Below are 17,638 nucleotides of genomic sequence, written 5' to 3'. Positions count from 1 at the left end.
TAGCCAATTCTTTGCCAAAGGAGTTGCCACGAAGAGCACTCAGAATCCCTTGACTTTGTCCTAGTGAACTTGAACCAACAAGCCTTCAGTTCACAAACGAATGAGCAAAGCTATATTAAATTTGAAAACTGAAGTCCACGCAAGCGTCCCTGGGTGGGCTTGAACCACCAACCTTTCAGTTAACAGCCGAACGCGCTCACCGATTGCGCCACAGAGACATGTCTACAGCTAGGATTTTACACATATTAGCCAATTCTTTGCCAAAGGATTTTCCACGAACAGCACTCAGAATCCCTTGACTTTGTCCCAGGTGAACTTGAACCACCAACCCTTCAGTTCACAACCGAATGTGCAAACCGATATCAAATTTGATAACCAAAATCCTTGTGTGCGTCCCTGGATGGGCTTGAACATCCAAACTTTCAGTTACTCGCTGAACGCGCTCACCAATTGCGCCACAGAGACATATGCAGGGGATTACTAATATTACATTAGACACATATATCCCAATTCTTCGCCAAGAAACGGCACTCAGAAACCCTTGACTTTGTACCAGGTGAACATGAACCACCAACCCTTCAGTTCACAAACGAATTAGCAAAGCTATATTAAATTTGAAAACTGAAGTCCACGCGTGCGTCCCTGGGTGGGCTTGAACCACCAACCTTTCAGTTAACAGCCGAACGCGCTCACCGATTGCGCCACAGAGACATGTAAAATAGGATATCTATTGTTAAGATTTTACACATATAAGCCAATTCTTTGCCAAAGTCATTGCAGCAAAAGGGCACTCAGAAACCCTTGTCTTGGTCCCAGGTGAGCTTGAACCACTAAACCTTCAGTTCACAACCGAATGCGCAAACCAATACCAAATTTGAAAACCATAATGCTTGTGCACGTCCCTGGGTGGGCTTGAACCACCAACCTTGCAGTTAACAGCCGAACGCGCTCACCGATTGCGCCACAGAGACATGTACAATAGGGTATCTATTGTTAAGATTTTACACATATAAGCCAATTCTTGGCCAAAGTCATTTTAGCAATAGGGCACTCAGAAACCCTCGTCTTGGTCCCAGGTGAGCTTGAACCACTTAACCTTCAGTTCACAACCGAATGCGCAAACCAATACCAAATTTGAAAACCATAATGCTTGTGTACGTCCCTGGGTGGGCTTGAACCACCAACCTTTCAGTTAACAGCCGAACGCGCTCACCGATTGCGCCACAGAGACATGTCCACTGCTAAGATTTTACACATATTAGCCAATTCTTTGCCAAAGGAGTTGCCACGAAGAGCACTCAGAATCCCTTGACTTTGTCCCAGTGAACTTGAACCACCAAGCCTTCAGTTCACAAACGAATGAGCAAAGCTATATTAAATTTGAAAACTGAAGTCCACGCAAGCGTCCCTGGGTGGGCTTGAACCACCAACCTTCCAGTTAACAGCCGAACACGGTCACCGATTGCGCCACAGAGACATGTCTACTGCTAAGATTTTACACATATTAGCCAATTCTTTGCCAAAGGATTTGCCACGAAGAGCACTCGGAATCCCTTGACTTTGTCCCAGGTGAACTTGAACCACCAACCCTTCAGTTCACAACCGAATGTGCAAACCGATACCAAATTTGATAACCAAAATGCTTGTGCACGTACCTGGGTGGGCTTGAACCACCAACCTTTCAGTTAACAGCCGAACGCGGTCACCGATTGCGCCACAGAGACATGTCTACTGCTAAGATTTTACACATATTAGCCAATTCTTTGCCAAAGGATTTGCCACGAAGAGCACTCGGAATCCCTTGACTTTGTCCCAGGTGAACTTGAACCACCAACCCTTCAGTTCACAACCGAATGTGCAAACCGATACCAAATTTGATAACCAAAATGCTTGTGCACGTACCTGGGTGGGCTTGAACCACCAACCTTTCAGTTAACAGCCAAACGCTCTCACCGATTGCGCCACAGAGACATTTACCATAGGATATCTATTGTTAAGATTTTACACATATAAGCCAATTCTTTGCCAAAGTCATTGCAGCAAAAGGGCACTCAGAAACCCTTGTCTTGGTCCCAGGTGAGCTTGAACCACTTAACCTTCAGTTCACAACCGAATGAGCAAAGCTATATTAAATTTAAAAACTGAAGTCCACTCGTGCGCCCCTGGGTGGGCTTGAACCACCAACCTTTCAGTTAACAGCCGAACGCGCTCACCGATTGCGCCACAGAGACATGTCCACTGCTAAGATTTTACACATATTAGCCAATTCTTTGCCAAAGGAGTTGCCACGAAGAGCACTCAGAATCCCTTGACTTTGTCCCAGTGAACTTGAACCACCAACCCTTCAGTTCACAAACGAATGAGCAAAGCTATATTAAATTTGAAAACTGAAGTCCTCGCGAGCGTCCCTGGGTGGGCTTGAACCAGCAACCTTTCAGTTAACAGCCGAACGCGCTCACCGATTGCGCCACAGAGACATGTACAATAGGATATCTATTGTTAAGATTTTACACATATAAGCCAATTCTTTGCCAAAGGAGTTGCCACGAAGAGCACTCAGAATCCCTTGACTTTGTCCCAGTGAACTTGAACCACCAACCCTTCAGTTCACAAACGAATGAGCAAAACTATATTAAATTTAAAAACTGAAGTCCACTCGTGCGTCCCTGGGTGGGCTTGAACCACCAACCTTTCAGTTAACAGCCGAACGCGCTCACCGATTGCGCCACAGAGACATGTCTACTGCTAAGATTTTACACATATTAGCCAATTCTTTGCCAAAGGATTTGCCACGAAGAGCACTCAGAATGCCTTGACTTTGTCCCAGGTGAACTTGAACCACCAACCCTTCAGTTCACAACCGAATGTGCAAACCGATACCAAATTTGATAACCAAAACGCTTGTGCACGTACCTGGGTGGGCTTGAACCACCAACCTTTCAGTTAACAGCCGAACACGCTCACCGATTGCGCCACAGAGACATGTAAAATAGGATATCTATTGTTAAGATTTTACACATATAAGCCAATTCTTTGCCAAAGTCATTGCAGCAAAAGGGCACTCAGAAACCCTTGTCTTGGTCCCAGGTGAGCTTGAACCACTTAACCTTCAGTTCACAACCGAATGTGCAAACCGATACCAAATTTGATAACCAATATCTTGTGCACGTCCCTGGGTGGGCTTGAACCACCAACCTTTCAGTTAACAGCCGAACACGCTCACCGATTGCGCCACAGAGACATGTAAAATAGGATATCTATTGTTAAGATTTTACACATATAAGCCAATTCTTTGCCAAAGTCATTGCAGCAAAAGGGCACTCAGAAACCCTTGTCTTGGTCCCAGGTGAGCTTGAACCACTAAACCTTCAGTTCACAACCGAATGCGCAAACCAAGACCAAATTTGAAAACCATAATGCTTGTGCACGTCCCTGGGTGGGCTTGAACCACCAACCTTTCAGTTAACAGCCGAACGCGCTCACCGATTGCGCCACAGATATAGGATAGGATATCTATTGTTAAGATTTTACACATATAAGCCAATTCTTTGCCAAAGTCATAGCAGCAAAAGGGCACTCAGAAACCCTTGTCTTGGTCCCAGGTGAGCTTGAACCACTAAACCTTCAGTTCACAACCGAATGCGCAAACCAAGACCAAATTTGATAACCAAAATCCTTGTGTGCGTCCCTGGATGGGCTTGAACCACCAAACTTTCAGTTACTCGCTGAACGCGCTCACCAATTGCGCCACAGAGACATATGCAGGGGATTACTAATATTACATTAGACACATATATCCCAATTCTTCGCCAAGAAACTGCACTCAGAAACCCTTGACTTTGTACCAGGTGAGCATGAACAACCAATCCTTCAGTTCACAAACGAATGAGCAAAGCTATATTAAATTTGAAATCTGAAGTCCACTCGTGTGTCCCTGGGTGGGCTTGAACCACCAACCTTTCAGTTAACAGCCGAACGCGCTCACCGATTGCGCCACAGAGACATGTCTACTGCTAAGATTTTACACATATTAGCCAATTCTTTGCCAAAGGAGTTGCCTCGAAGAGCACTCAGAATCCCTTGACTTTGTCCCAGTGAACTTGAACCACCAACCCTTCAGTTCACAACCGAATGTGCAAACCAATACCAAATTTGATAACCAAAATCCTTGTGCACGTCCCTGGGTGGGCTTGAACCACCAACCTTTCAGTTAACAGCCGAACGCGCTCACCGATTGCGCCACAGAGACATGTACAATAGGATATCTATTGTTAAGATTTTACACATATAAGCCAATTCTTTGCCAAAGGAGTTGCCACGAAGAGCACTCGGAATCCCTTGACTTTGTCCCAGGTGAACTTGAACCACCAACCCTTCAGTTCACAACCGAATGTGCAAACCGATACCAAATTTGATAACCAAAATGCTTGTGCACGTACCTGGGTGGGCTTGAACCACCAACCTTTCAGTTAACAGCCGAACGCGCTCACCGATTGCGCCACAGAGACATGTCTACTGCTAAGATTTTACACATATTAGCCAATTCTTTGCCAAAGGATTTGCCACGAAGAGCACTCGGAATCCCTTGACTTTGTCCCAGGTGAACTTGAACCACCAACCCTTCAGTTCACAACCGAATGTGCAAACCGATACCAAATTTGATAACCAAAATGCTTGTGCACGTACCTGGGTGGGCTTGAACCACCAACCTTTCAGTTAACAGCCGAACGCGCTCACCGATTGCGCCACAGAGACATGTCTACAGCTAGGATTTTACACATATTAGCCAATTCTTTGCCAAAGGATTTGCCACGAACAGCACTCAGAATCCCTTGACTTTGTCCCAGGTGAACTTGAACCACCAACCCTTCAGTTCACAACCGAATGTGCAAACCGATATCAAATTTGATAACCAAAATCCTTGTGTGCATCCCTGGATGGGCTTGAACCACCAAACTTTCAGTTACTCGCTGAACGCGCTCACCAATTGCGCCACAGAGACATATGCAGGGGATTGCTAATATTACATTAGACACAGATATCCCAATTCTTCGCCAAGAAACGGCACTCAGAAACCCTTGACTTTGTACCAGGTGAACATGAACCACCAACCCTTCAGTTCACAAACGAATTAGCAAAGCTATATTAAATTTGAAAACTGAAGTCCACGCGTGCGTCCCTGGGTGGGCTTGAACCACCAACCTTTCAGTTAACAGCCGAACGCGCTCACCGATTGCGCCACAGAGACATGTAAAATAGGATATCTATTGTTAAGATTTTACACATATAAGCCAATTCTTTGCCAAAGTCATTGCAGCAAAAGGGCACTCAGAAACCCTTGTCTTGGTCCCAGGTGAGCTTGAACCACTAAACCTTCAGTTCACAACCGAATGCGCAAACCAAGACCAAATTTGAAAACCATAATGCTTGTGCACGTCCCTGGGTGGGCTTGAACCACCAACCTTTCAGTTAACAGCCGAACGCGCTCACCGATTGCGCCACAGAGACATGTCTACTGCTAAGATTTTACACATATTAGCCAATTCTTTGCCAAAGGAGTTGCCACGAACAGCACTCAGAATCCCTTGACTTTGTCCCAGTGAACTTGAACCACCAACCCTTCAGTTCACAAACGAATGAGCAAAGCTATATTAAATTTGAAAACTGAAGTCCTCGCGAGCGTCCCTGGGTGGTCTTGAACCACCAACCTTTCAGTTAACAGCCGAACGCGCTCACCGATTGCGCCACAGAGACATGTACAATAGGATATGTATTGTTAAGATTTTACACATATAAGCCAATTCTTTGCCAAAGGAGTTGCCACGAAGAGCACTCAGAATCCCTTGACTTTGTCCCAGTGAACTTGAACCACCAACCCTTCAGTTCACAAACGAATGAGCAAAGCTATATTAAATTTAAAAACTGAAGTCCACTCGTGCGTCCCTGGGTGGGCTTGACCCACCAACCTTTCAGTTAACAGCCTAACGCGCTCACCGATTGCGCCACAGAGACATGTCTACTGCTAAGATTTTACACATATTAGCCAATTCTTTGCCAAAGGATTTGCCACGAAGAGCACTCAGAATGCCTTGACTTTGTCCCAGGTGAACTTGAACCACCAACCCTTCAGTTCACAACCGAATGTGCAAACCGATACCAAATTTGATAACCAAAACGCTTGTGCACGTACCTGGGTGGGCTTGAACCACCAACCTTTCAGTTAACAGCCGAACACGCTCACCAATTGCACCACAGAGACATATGCAGGGGATTACTAATATTCGATTTGACACATATATCCCAATTCTTCGCCAAGAAACTGCACTCAGAAACCCTTGACTTTGTACCAGGTGAGCATGAACCACCAATCCTTCAGTTCACAAACGAATGAGCAAAGCTATATTAAATTTGAAAACTTTAGTCCACGCATGCGTCCCTGGGTGGGCTTGAACCACCAACCTTGTAGTTAACAGCCGAACGCGCTCAGCGATTGCGCCACAGAGACTTGTCTACTGCTAAGATTTTACACATATTAGCCAATCCTTTGCCAAAGGATTTGCCACGAAGAGCACTCGGAATCCCTTGACTTTGTCCCAAGTGAACTTGAACCACCAACCCTTCAGTTCACAACCGAATGTGCAAACCGATACCAAATTTGATAACCAAAATTCTTGTGCACGTACCTGGGTGGGCTTGAACCACCAACCTTTCAGTTAACAGTCGAACACGCTCACCAATTGCGCCACAGAGACATATGCAGGGGATTACTAATATTAGATTTGACACATATATCCCAATTCTTCGCCAAGAAACTGCATTCAGAAACCCTTGACTTTGTACCAGGTGAACATGAACCACCAATCCTTCAGTTCACAAACGAATGAGCAAAGCTATATTAAATTTGAAAACTGAAGTCCACTCGTGCGTCCCTGGGTGGGCTTGAAACACCAACCTTTCCGTTAACAGCCGAACGCGCTCACCGATTGCGCCACAGAGACATGTCTACTGCTAAGATTTTACACATATTAGCCAATTCTTTGCCAAAGGATTTGCCACGAAGAGCACTCTGAATCCCTTGACTTTGTCCCAGGTGAACTTGAACCACCAACCCTTCAGTTCACAACCGAATGCGCAAACCGATACAAAATTTGAAAACCATAATGCTTGTGCACGTCCCTGGGTGGGCTTGAACCACCAACCTTTCAGTTAACAGCCGAACGCGCTCACCGATTGCGCCACAGAGACATGTACAATAGGATATCTATTGTTAAGATTTTACACATATTAGCCAATTCTTTGCCAAAGGAGTTGCCACGAAGAGCACTCAATCCCTTGACTTTGTCCCAGTGAACTTGAACCACCAACCCTTCAGTTCACAAACGAATGAGCAAAGCTATATTAAATTTGAAATTTGAAGTCCTCGCGAGCGTCCCTGGGTGGGATTGAACCACCAACCTTTCAGTTAACAGCCGAACGCGCTCACCGATTGCGCCACAGAGACATGTACAATAGGATATCTATTGTTAAGATTTTACTCATATAAGCCAATTCTTTGCCAAAGTCATTTCAGCAAAAGGGCACTCAGAAACCCTCGTCTTGGTCCCAGGTGAGCTTGAACCACTTAACCTTCAGTTCACAACCGAATGCGCAAACCAATACCAAATTTGAAAACCATAATGCTTGTGCACGTCCCTGGGTGGGCTTGAACCACCAACCTTTCAGTTAACAGCCGAACGCGCTCACCGATTGCGCCACAGAGACATGTACAATAGGATATCTATTGTTAAGATTTTACACATATTAGCCAATTCTTTGCCAAAGGAGTTGCCACGAAGAGCACTCAATCCCTTGACTTTGTCCCAGTGAACTTGAACCACCAACCCTTCAGTTCACAAATGAATGAGCAAAGCTATATTAAATTTGAAAACTGAAGTCCACGCGAGCATCCTTGGGTGGGCTTGAACCACCAACCTTTCAGTTAACAGCCGAACGCGCTCACCGATTGCGCCACAGAGACATGTAAAATAGGATATCTATTGTTAAGATTTTACACATATAAGCCAATTCTTTGCCAAAGTCATTGCGGCAAAAGGGCACTCAGAAACCCTTGACTTTGTCCCAGGTGAGCTTGAACCACTTAACCTTCAGTTCACAACCGAATGCGCAAACCAATACCAAATTTGAAAACCATAATGCTTGTGCACGTCCCTGGGTGGGCTTGAACCACCAACCTTTCAGTTAACAGCCGAACGCGCTCACCGATTGCGCCACAGAGACATGTACAATAGGATATCTATTGTTAAGATTTTACACATATAAGCCAATTCTTTGCCAAAGTCATTTCAGCAAAAGGGCACTCAGAAACCCTCGTCTTGGTCCCAGGTGAGCTTGAACCACTTAACCTTCAGTTCACAACCGAATGCGCAAACCAATACCAAATTTGAAAACCATAATGCTTGTGCATGTACCCGGGTGGGCTTGAACCACCAACCTTTCAGTTAACAGCCGAACGCGCTCACCGATTGCGCCACAGAGACATGTCTACTGCTAAGATTTTACACATATTAGCCAATTTTTTGCCAAAGGATTTGCCACGAAGAGCACTCTGAATCCCTTGACTTTGTCCCAGGTGAACTTGAACCACCAACCCTTCAGTTGACAACCGAATGAGCAAAGCTATATTAAATTTGAAAACTGAAGTCCACACGTGCGTCCCTGGGTGGGTTTGAACCACCAACCTTTCAGTTAACAGCCGAACGCGCTCACCGATTGCGCCACAGAGACTTAATTTAATTTAATAATGCCTTTATTAGTCCCACAATGGGGAAATTCGAGATTCGAACCCAGGCCTCCTGGGGAGACTGGGTCCTGAACGCGGCGCCTTAGACCACTCAGCCATCCTGGCAGCCACGAGATTCGAACCCAGGCCTCCTGGGGAGACTGGGTCCGGAACGCGGCGCCTTAGACCACTCGGCCATCCTGGCAGCCCATGTCTTCTGCTAAGATTTTACACATATTAGCCAATTCTTTGCCAAAGGAGTTGCCACGAAGAGCACTCAGAATCCCTTGACTTTGTCCCAGGTGAACTTGAACCACCAACCCTTCAGTTCACAACCGAATGCGCAAACCGATACAAAATTTGAAAACCAAAATCCTTGTGCGCGTCCCTGGATGGGCTTGAACCACCAACCTTTCAGTTAACAGCCGAACGCGCTCACCGATTGCGCCACAGAGACATGTCCACTGGTAAGATTTTACACATATTAGCCAATTCTTTGCCAAAGGATTTGCCACGAAGAGCACTCTGAATCCCTTGACTTTGTCCCAGGTGAACTTGAACCACCAACCCTTCAGTTGACAACCGAATGTGCAAACCGATACCAAATTTGATAACCAAAATGCTTGTGCACGTGCCTGGGTGGGCTTGAACCACCAACCTTTCAGTTAACAGTCGAACGCGCTCACCGATTGCACCACAGAGACTTGTCTGCTGCTAAGATTTTACACATATTAGCCAATTCTTTGCCAAAGGATTTGCCACGAACAGCACTCAGAATCCCTTGACTTTGTCCCAGGTGAACTTGAACCACCAACCCTTCAGTTGACAACCGAATGTGCAAACCGATACAAAATTTGATAACCAAAATCCTTGTGTGCGTCCCTGGATAGGCTTGAACCACCAAACTTTCAATTACGCGCTGAACGCGCTCACCAATTGCGCCACAGAGACATATGCAGGGGATTACTAATATTACATTAGACACATATATCCCAATTCTTCGCCAAGAAACGGCACTCAGAAACCCTTGACTTTGTACCAGGTGAACATGAACCACCAACCCTTCAGTTCACAAACGAATTAGCAAAGTTATATTAAATTTGAAAACTGAAGTCCACGCGTGCGTCCCTGGGTGGGGTTGAACCACCAACCTTTCAGTTAACAGCCGAACGCGCTCACCGATTGCGCCACAGAGACATGTAAAATAGGATATCTATTGTTAAGTTTTTACACATATAAGCCAATTCTTTGCCAAAGTCATTTCAGCAAAAGGGCACTCAGAAACCCTCGTCTTGGTTCCAGGTGAGCTTGAACCACTTAACCTTCAGTTCACAACCGAATGCGCAAACCAATACCAAATTTGAAAACCAAAATGCTTGTGCACGTACCTGGGTGGGCTTGAACCACCAACCTTTCAGTTAACAGCCGAATGCGCTCACCGATTGCGCCACAGAGACATGTCGACTGCTAAGATTTTACACATATTAGCTAATTCTTTGCCAAAGGAGTTGCCACGAAGAGCACTCGGAATCCCTTGACTTTGTCCCAGGTGAACTTGAACCACCAACCCTTCAGTTCACAAACGAATTAGCAAAGCTATATTAAATTTGAAAACTGAAGTCCACGCGTGCGTCCCTGGGTGGGGTTGAACCACCAACCTTTCAGTTAACAGCCGAACGCGCTCACCGATTGCGCCACAGAGACATGTCGACTGCTAAGATTTTACACATATTAGCCAATTCTTTGCCAAAGGAGTTGCCACGAAGAGCACTCGGAATCCCTTGACTTTGTCCCAGGTGAGCTTGAACCACTAAACCTTCAGTTCACAACCGAATGCGCAAACCAATACCAAATTTGAAAACCATAATGCTTGTGCACATCCCTGGGTGGGCTTGAACCACCAACCTTTCAGTTAACAGCCGAACGCGCTCACCGATTGCGCCACAGAGACATGTCTTCTGCTAAGATTTTACACATATTAGCCAATTCTTTGCCAAAGGAGTTGCCACGAAGAGCACTCCGAATGAATCCCTTGACTTTGTACCAGGTGAACATGAACCACCAACCCTTCAGTTCACAAACGAATTAGCAAAGCTATATTAAATTTGAAAACTATAGTCCACGCGTGCTTCCCTGGGTGGGTTTGAACCACCAACCTTTCAGTTAACAGCCGAACGCGCTCACCGATTGCGCCACAGAGACATGTACAACAGGATATCTATTGTTAAGATTTTACACATATAAGCCTATTCTTTGCCAAAGTCATTGCAGCAAAAGGGCACTCAGAAACCCTTGTCTTGGTCCCAGGTGAGCTTGAACCACTAAACCTTCAGTTCACATCCGAATGCGCAAACCAATACCAAATTCGAAAACCATAATGCTTGTGCACGTCCCTGGGTGGGCTTGAACCACCAACCTTTCAGTTAACAGCCGAACGCGCTCACCGATTGCGCCACAGAGACATGTCTACTGTTAAGATTTTACACATATTAGCCAATTCTTTGCCAAAGGAGTTGCCACGAAGAGCACTCTGAATCCCTTGACTTTGTCCCAGTGAACTTGAACCACCAACCCTTCAGTTCACAAACGAATGAGCAAAGCTATATTAAATTTGAAGACTGAAGTCCTCGCGAGCGTCCCTGGGTGGGCTTGAACCACCAACCTTTCAGTTAACAGCCGAATGCGCTCACCGATTGCGTCACAGAGACATGTACAATAGGATATCTATTGTTAAGATTTTACACATATAAGCCAATTCTTTGCCAAAGTCATTTCAGCAAAAGGGCACTCAGAAACCCTCGTCTTGGTCCCAGGTGAGCTTGAACCACTTAACCTTCAGTTCACAACCGAATGCGCTCACCGATTGCGCCACAGAGACATGTCTACTGCTAAGATTTTACACATATTAGCCAATTCTTTGCCAAAGGATTTGCCACGAAGAGCACTCAGAATCCCTTGACTTTGTACCAGGTGAACATGAACCACCAATCCTTCAGTTCACAAACGAATGAGCAAAGCTATATTAAATTTGAAAACTTTAGTCCACTCGTGCGTCCCTGGGTGGGCTTGAACCACCAACCTTTCAGTTAACAGCCGAACGCGCTCACCGATTGCGCCACAGAGACATGTCTACTGCTAAGATTTTACACATATTAGCCAATTCTTTGCCAAAGGATTTGCCACGAAGAGCACTCGGAATCCCTTGACTTTGTCCCAGGTGAACTTGAACCACCAACCCTTCAGTTGACAACCGAATGTGCAAACCGATACCAAATTTGATAACCAAAATGCTTGTGCACGTACCTGGGTGGGCTTGAACCACCAACCTTTCAGTTAACAGCCGAACACGCTCACCGATTGCGCCACAGAGACATGTCCACTGCTAAGATTTTACACATATTAGCCAATTCTTTGCCAAAGGATTTGCCACGAAGAGCACTCAGAATCCCTTGACTTTGTCCCAGGTGAACGTGAACCACCAACCCTTCAGTTCACAACCGAATGTGCAAACCGATACCAAATTTGATAACCAAAATCCTTGTGTGCGTCCCTGGATGGGCTTGAACCACCAAACTTTCAATTACTCGCTGAACGCGCTCACCAATTGCGACACAGAGACTTATGCAGGGGATTAGTAATATTAGATTTGACACATATATCCCATTTCTTCGCCAAGAAACGGCACTCAGAAACCCTTGACTTTGTCCCAGGTGAACTTGAACCACCAACCCTTCAGTTCACAAACGAATGAGCAAAGCTAAATTAAATTTGAAAACTGAAGTCCACGCGTGCGTCCCTGGGTGGGTTTGAACCACCAACCTTTCAGTTAACAGCCGAACGCGCTCACCGATTGCGCCACAGAGACATGTCTACTGCTAAGATTTTACACATATTAGCCAATTCTTTGCCAAAGGATTTGCCACGAAGAGCACTCGGAATCCCTTGACTTTGTCCCAGGTGAACTTGAACCACCAACCCTTCAGTTGACAACCGAATGTGCAAACCGATACCAAATTTGATAACCAAAATGCTTGTGCACGTACCTGGGTGGGCTTGAACCACCAACCTTTCAGTTAACAGCCGAACACGCTCACCGATTGCGCCACAGAGACATGTCCACTGCTAAGATTTTACACATATTAGCCAATTCTTTGCCAAAGGATTTGCCACGAAGAGCACTCAGAATCCCTTGACTTTGTCCCAGGTGAACGTGAACCACCAACCCTTCAGTTCACAACCGAATGTGCAAACCGATACCAAATTTGATAACCAAAATCCTTGTGTGCGTCCCTGGATGGGCTTGAACCACCAAACTTTCAATTACTCGCTGAACGCGCTCACCAATTGCGACACAGAGACTTATGCAGGGGATTAGTAATATTAGATTTGACACATATATCCCATTTCTTCGCCAAGAAACGGCACTCAGAAACCCTTGACTTTGTCCCAGGTGAACTTGAACCACCAACCCTTCAGTTCACAAACGAATGAGCAAAGCTAAATTAAATTTGAAAACTGAAGTCCACGCGTGCGTCCCTGGGTGGGTTTGAACCACCAACCTTTCAGTTAACAGCCGAACGCGCTCACCGATTGCGCCACAGAGACATGTCTACTGCTATGATTTTACACATATTAGCCAATTCTTTGCCAAAGGATTTGCCACGAAGAGCACTCGGAATCCCTTGACTTTGTCCCAGGTGAACTTGAACCACCAACCCTTCAGTTCACAACCGAATGTGCAAACCGATACCAAATTTGATAACCAAAATGCTTGTGCACGTACCTGGGTGGGCTTGAACCACCAACCTTTCAGTTAACAGCGCCACAGAGACATGTCGACTGCTAAGATTTTACACATATAAGCCAATTCTTTGCCAAAGTCATTGCAGCAAAAGGGCACTAAGAAACCCCTGTCTTGGTCCCAGGTGAGCTTGAACCACTTAACCTTCAGTTCACAACCGAATGCGCAAACCAATACTAAATTTGAAAACCATAATGCTTGTGAACGTCCCTGGGAGGGTTTGAACCATCAAAATTTCTGTTAACAGCCGAACGCGCTCACCGATTGCGCCACAGAGACATGTCTTCTGCTAAGATTTTACACATATTAGCCAATTCTTTGCCAAAGGATTTGCCACGAAGAGCACTCAGAATCGCTTGACTTTGTCCCAGGTGAACTTGAACCACCAACCCTTGAGTTCACAACCGAATGTGCAAACCGATACCAAATTTGAAAACCAATATATTTGTGTGCGTCACTGGGTGGGTATGAAACACCAGCCTTTCAGTTAAGAGCGAAACGCGCTCACCAATTGCGCCACAGGGACAGGGGATACCTACTGTTAAGATTTTACACATATAAGTCAATTCTTTGCCAAAGTACTGCCACATAATGGCACTCAGAAACCCTTGTCTTGGTCCCAGGTGAACTTGAACCACTTACCCTTCAGTTCAGAACCGAATGCGCAAACCAATACCAAATTTGAAAGCTATAATTCATGGGGGCGTCCCTGGGTGGGCTTGAACCACCAACTTCTCAGTTAACAGCCGAACGCGCTCACCAATAATTTCTTCTGAACAGCATTTCGGAAAACCTCAATGTCATCCCTGCGTGGGCTTGAAACACCAAACTCTCAGTTGACAGCCGAATGCGCTGAACCACAGAAACATGTACAGGATGGTCATCTTCAGTTGGGTCTTCCAACGCATGAGCTTATTATTTGCCAAAGGGATTGCATTCAAATGGCATTTCCGAAAACCTTGAAAATGTCCCAGGGTGAGCTTGAAACACCAACCTTTTAGTTCACGGACAAGTGCGTTGACCTATACCAAATTTGAACACAGAACTCCTAGTTTGTGTCCCTGGGTGGGTTAACCCATAAAATTACATAAAAAAAAGAAAAAAAAAGATAAGTCAGTATCCTCTTAATTCAGTAGAACTATCGCCCCACTGCTTTTGCCATTACCCCCATTAATTTCTGCTTAATGTACATATCAGGCGCGTCACCAAGTTTTATAAACAAGGGAGGCTTCGTCCACAGGAGATGAATGATGTGAAAGTACCATTGATCAATTTTAAGTGTTGCAGAACTAATTTTGAAATCTTATAAAAAGTGTATCTTCATCCTTATAGTCACTTGTGGATTTTCTGTCGGTGTTTTATTTCAATAATAATAGAAAGTGCAATGTATTGGGAAAGAAATAGAAAATAGAAAAGAAATGTAATTTTTTTTTACTAAAGAAAATAACTTGGGCATTGATTTAACTAGCGCAACTGAGACACTTAAGCCTTAATTGCGCACTTTTCAAGCATTGGAGTGATGACATGGCTGCACAAACAATTACACTTATTGACAATATGGCTGTTCAACTAAAAACATTTTTGTGGAAGCGATGACGACTCGTACAGGTGACAGCTGCTGTTCATCTGCTGACAAGAGTAATCATGAAAGGTTGTGACCGCTGGCGTGATTTGCTGAAGGTTGAGGATTCCGTTACAGGCACCTGGATGTGATGCGACAGCTTTTCACTGCTGAGACGAAGACGCTCGATGTGCCATCCTTGTTGAGACATTAGAAACTGCATCGACGATTTACATACCGTACATTTACAAAAGAAACCACATTTTCAAAATTGTCATTGAGTTATAAAATAACACCACACAATTTCTAATACAAAATGGAAAATGTTCTCAGTTGTTTTGTTACCATCAAACAAATCATGCAGGTTTTTGCGTCTTACTTATTGGACAAACCAAAGGTGCAACAACTTGACCTCTCTTTCTCCCATTTTCTCCCTATTTTCGTCTTCTTTCTAATTTTACATGTTAACTTGTTTTCTCTGGGGTCACATCAATACATTTGCCCTTTTACCCACGCAGAGCGAGCAGTACCCCAATCAGCCAGAGGAGGGCGTAAAATAATCTATGTTCAGGGTTTGTTGACAAGATTTTGTAAACATGTGCATCTTCCCCAACGAAAGAGATTTATTCACCCACATAAGATTTAATTTGAGTTTACTCAATGAGCAAGCCACGTTTTCCTATGTTTTTTTTTAAATTTTATTTAAACATTCAGTCTTTTGAGAGTTCATCCAGAACTTTCATTCCTGACATTAATCATTTCATTGGCAATGAGGTGCATGAAGTGCAATGGCATGTGCTTTTAAATTAGATTTAGGCCTTTGAGTCTTCAAAAATAAAGTTTTGGTAAATAACTGAAAGTAATAACAGAATATAACATTTATTTAATTTCTGTAATGGCGTTAGATTTACTCATGTCTCACTTTTCTCCATGACAAAATCTCATTGGCCTTTAATATTTATTTATTTATTTTTTCAAAGCACCATCAGAAATTTAGAAATATACAGCAAGTAACCCTGGCAATCAAGATTTAATTTAACGCAGGTGATTGCTCCTCTTTGCTTATTTAACAGTTGATATTAATTGAAACTACCGTTGTTTCTTTTTGACTTAGTAACAGTGCTGTCGATATTATATTGGAAGGTGAATTTTTACTTGCTTCTTGGCGCCCCTACAGCTCCTTCAGCATTCGCTCATTTTTTTTTCTGCGCAGCACTTTGGTCAACTCTTGTTTTTTGAAATGTGTTTTTGAAATAGGCTGGATTGAATTGGACAAAAAAAAACATTATTCACATTCCGTCAAAAAGCTTGATAACCTTTACCGAGCACCCCCAAACAGAACGCTCTGTTCGGTTTGACCTTCTCACCCTTGATTGGGTGCATGTTGTTTTTTTTTTTTAATTGCAAGAAGCCGTGATTCGCTGTGGTCAGCACAAATCAGCAACCATTACGCCTAATTTGTGATTGGTCCTCATGCCAAAATTGCTGCCCTTGTCATTTCCATTGACTAGAGGAGCGGGCAGTGATTGTGTCAGACTGAGTGTCAGGGTTAATCAGCAGTTCTCAGAGTCTTGTCTGAGTGCTGTCTCCACCGCACACACGTAGTCAAGAAAGCGCCGCGCGAGCAAATACTTACTCACCTCCACCGTTTTCCTTTCTCCTTCACCACATCCAATGTTGTGCGTGCATGATGTTATGATGGATGTATTGTAATTTCTCTCGTAATTTAACTGCATCTATTATGCAAACAAGGAAAAAAATAAAAAAGGAGCACGTTCTACTTGACTCAGAAGTAACCTTCAGTCATATGCACCTCTGTGTGGAAGCTTTGATTGCTATCAGGCTCGAAATTCTCTTTTTTTCTTTATAGAACAGTTTTATTAATCAATGACTTCATTTAAGTTGAAAATTTTGATTTTTGAGGAGCAATTTCCTTTCTTCAGGTAATCCCGAGGAGCTGAAGGAAGGCTATAATCAAACAATAAAAATATAATACAACGGGGTGGTTGAATCTAGATAGGAAATATGTTAGTATTCGAGTATCCTACTGAAAGATTTTTCACGATTAACAAAAAAAGGTTTAGTGACCTCAAAATTTTAATTGAACAAAAATTGTGAAGGCTGGCAGTTGTGAAAAAAAAAAGGGTTTCCCAATTTTCCCATTTCTCAACAAAGATTAACAGAATTAATTGACCGGTGTACTGTCTTTCAATTTACAGACATCCAGTAAGTCTAAACAACTCAGCAAATTATTTTGCCATTAAAGATAAAAATAAAGATGACCTTTAATAGTTCCACATTGGGGAAATTTGCTACAACTTGCTTGCTTTGTTTTTGCCATAAACGTTTATAATTTATATTATAAAGCTGTTCCATCATAAATTATTATTATTTTTTATTTACACTGATTGAACCAATGAGTATTTGGATGAAGTATGTTTTGTTTGGTTGAACAGCTATTCGTAATACAAAAGGGTGAATAAGACATTTCTCTTTA

The 17,638-nt window shown here is 43.9% G+C and overlaps 5 non-coding genes across 5 annotated transcripts; all 5 read right to left on the bottom strand.

Annotated features, from left to right (window-relative positions):
- Positions 1-3,929: 3,929 nt before the first annotated feature.
- On the bottom strand, positions 3,930-4,003 carry trnan-guu (transfer RNA asparagine (anticodon GUU)). Its single transcript has one exon. It is a non-coding gene; the product is annotated as a tRNA-Asn (tRNA).
- A 3,424-nt stretch (positions 4,004-7,427) lies between these two features.
- Positions 7,428-7,501, bottom strand: trnan-guu (transfer RNA asparagine (anticodon GUU)). Its single transcript has one exon. It is a non-coding gene; the product is annotated as a tRNA-Asn (tRNA).
- A 1,209-nt stretch (positions 7,502-8,710) lies between these two features.
- On the bottom strand, positions 8,711-8,784 carry trnan-guu (transfer RNA asparagine (anticodon GUU)). The gene has a single exon. It is a non-coding gene; the product is annotated as a tRNA-Asn (tRNA).
- A 3,786-nt stretch (positions 8,785-12,570) lies between these two features.
- trnan-guu (transfer RNA asparagine (anticodon GUU)) lies at positions 12,571-12,644 on the bottom strand. Its single transcript has one exon. It is a non-coding gene; the product is annotated as a tRNA-Asn (tRNA).
- Positions 12,645-13,310: 666 nt separating this feature from the next.
- Positions 13,311-13,384, bottom strand: trnan-guu (transfer RNA asparagine (anticodon GUU)). Its single transcript has one exon. It is a non-coding gene; the product is annotated as a tRNA-Asn (tRNA).
- Positions 13,385-17,638: the final 4,254 nt, after the last annotated feature.

The sequence above is a fragment of the Idiotropiscis lumnitzeri genome, chromosome 16 (assembly GCF_059441095.1).
Source record: "Idiotropiscis lumnitzeri isolate Australia: NSW breed Sydney's pygmy pipehorse chromosome 16, RoL_Ilum_1.0, whole genome shotgun sequence".
Lineage (NCBI taxonomy): Eukaryota > Metazoa > Chordata > Actinopteri > Syngnathiformes > Syngnathidae > Idiotropiscis > Idiotropiscis lumnitzeri.
Note: the sequence above shows the minus strand (reverse complement) of the source record. Positions and strands in the feature narration are given on the sequence as shown.